Below are 2,863 nucleotides of genomic sequence, written 5' to 3' on the forward strand. Positions count from 1 at the left end.
TTGTGGAAAAGCTAACAAAAGCTCCCATGCAACATCAAAGCGGTGTTTTGAATTTTTATGTTTTTTTCTTGCACGTCTCAAATTGAACTTTACTCAAGGACACAAAGTCCAGTTTTTGTTTCACTCTTGCTTTTGTTTTTACATAATGTTATCATTTTGCAGTGTTTGGGCACACAACCATACTTTCCTCTGATTCCACTCAGTTCAGATTTGGCACTTCACTAATTTCTGCCGCTTTCTAAACACACGTGCACACATATGTGCACACACACAGTTGCATTAATGCAGGTTCCAGTAGCACCTCATCATCCTGTCATTTATTAGATTATTTTTCTTATTCTATGGTCTAATTGAATGTAATCTCAGTCTAGTATCAATGTTAGATTGTCAACTCCTATTTGGAATTCTAGATGGCAAGAACTCTTTATGACTAGTGCTCATTTGTTGATTTACTCAACACTGAGTGCTTGACATGTGACAGATATTTTACTTTGCATGGATGGCAAAACCTAACATGACATGGTCCATGGCATACCCCATGGAGAAGCTTACCAGAGCTGAGATAAAGCTCAGCTACCCACTTACATACACACAGAAGGTGGAGGAGGGTGTTGCAGTGATGGTAGATGATGAAGGTAGATGGTGGTGATGCTGGATGGTGATGGTAGGTGGTGGTGACAGTAGATGTTGGTGATTGTGGATGGTGGTGATGATTGGTGGTGATGGATGGTGGTGGTGGAGTGTCTGATATTACTTAAGTAGGAGTTGTTCTGGCTTTGGTTTGAGGTTTTTAAGCCAGGAATATTGCTTTCCATCCCCTCCACACCTCAAAACCAAAGAGTACTTACAGTACATAGTCGATAGACATAGTGTTTATTAAGTGAAATGCACGTCTTCTAATAGGAGTCAGTATCCAAGCAGATCTTTGAATGATGCTTCTCAATTATCTGCTTTTTAATACAAGGTAAAGAAATTAGTTGCCCAAATAGTGATTTAATTTTTCTTGAATTATTTAACGAATATGTATAGCAAGCTTACCACGTGCTACACCACTGTTCCACAGGCTTTAGAATGGAAGGTCATTCAAGTTGCACAACAAGCCAATGATACTGGATGATGATCACCGTTACCAAACGAAACTTGGGTCTGCTCGCCTGCAAGCAGTAAAGCCAATCTATTGACATCAGGTTGTGGTGAAGGAAGGTGCAATATTTATTGTAAAGCACGAGACAAAGAGTGTGGGGCAGCTAATGCTCAAATAACCTGAACTTCCTGATGGGTGTAAAGGAGACATTTTTAAGGCTGAGATGAGGGAGGGGAGTCCCAGGGTGTGTGTTCAGCTGTGTGCAGTTCTCTGATTGGTTGATGGTACAATAATAGGATGTTGTCACAGGAGTTGACATTATCAATCCTCAGGCTCCAGCTGGTCTGGGGGCTACGTGCTCGTGGTCATCACGTAGTTAACTTCTTCCGTTTGGTGGGAGCTTTGGTATCTGTAAAAACAACTCAGGAATGTGCATCAGACACCATTATCTGTGTACTGCAGGGAGGAACTAAAGATTCTGTGACTGACATATGACTGATTTACTGTTTAAATTGTTACCAGTTCTCCTAGCCCAACTGCTGCTTTTGTCACTAGGTGTTCACATCCTTTCAAGCATTAATTCTTGAGCCAGGCTTCTGTGACTCAGGGGAGGTCTGGGAGACTACTCTTTTCCCACAAACAAGAGGCACGCAGAGAACTAGGGGGAGGGGTCTGTCCCGGGAAGACCCCATAGGATCTTGCTCAGTTAGATCACCTCCATCATGCAAATGATGACCCTAGACAAGGAGAGATTGGGTCACTTGTCCAAGGTCACAGAGCTGATCAGAGGCAGAGCTCAGTTTCGATTCTAAGCAGCTGGTTCCAGAGTCTGGACTCTTGAGCGCTACACTCTGCTGGCTCACCTGTCATGCTGGTCTGTCTCGCACTGCTGACTCTTGAATCCCTGCGCCCACTCATTTATTCAACAAGCACATTCCTTTGCATGGCCACCACTTCGTTCAGCCCTCAGCTTCACAAGTGCTCAGGTTTGTGAAAGAGCTTGCTTTTCCTTTCTCTTAGGCTTTCATTGTAGGAACCACCCCAGGCTGATTCCTTGGGCCTCTGCTTTCCCCTCTTTGCATTCTCTTCCTCGGAGCTCCTCCTGCCTTTTGAATGCATATCGCTTTCAAGACACTACTTTGTTGTTCAATTTCTCCCATTCAAAGTGCTCCGTCTTCTGGCTCCAGGTTGCCTTTGCAAACTTACATTTCATTTTTCCTTTTTAAATATTCTGCCCCAAATACAATTGGCAAACACAACATAGAAGTTGCTAACCTGGACTCCATGTTCTTGCTTCTGCTTTGCCTGGTCTCCACCAGCCTCACTTCTCCACCTGTGTGAAGGCTAACTATAGCACCAGGGAGACGAAACAGTCTCCAGCAAGCCTTTGCTGCGTCTCCCAGCCCACTGTGAGCTTTCCGCTTCTCCCTTCTGTGTTTCTGTAATCGCCCACTCCCTACACCTCTTATCTGGTATCTAGGCAATATACTTTGTAGTGGTTGGGAGCACAGGCTTTGCAATCAGATTGCAAGACGCGTAGCCCAGCTTGGCAGCTTGCTTGCTTGGGTAAATTCTTCCGTCTTGTCAGTAAGAATGAGTATAATAATAACAAATTCATGAAGCAGACACCAAGATGATTAAATTAACTACTACCGTAATAGCTTAAGTTTAAAATTAAGATCAAAAACTTCTTAGCACACTGCATTTAACACATGTTAGTGACTATTACTGGTTAATTACATAGAGGACCTTGTAACGTCTCTGATGATGATATTCAAC

The sequence above is a fragment of the Camelus dromedarius genome, chromosome 32, assembly GCF_036321535.1.
Source record: "Camelus dromedarius isolate mCamDro1 chromosome 32, mCamDro1.pat, whole genome shotgun sequence".
Taxonomy (NCBI): domain Eukaryota; kingdom Metazoa; phylum Chordata; class Mammalia; order Artiodactyla; family Camelidae; genus Camelus; species Camelus dromedarius.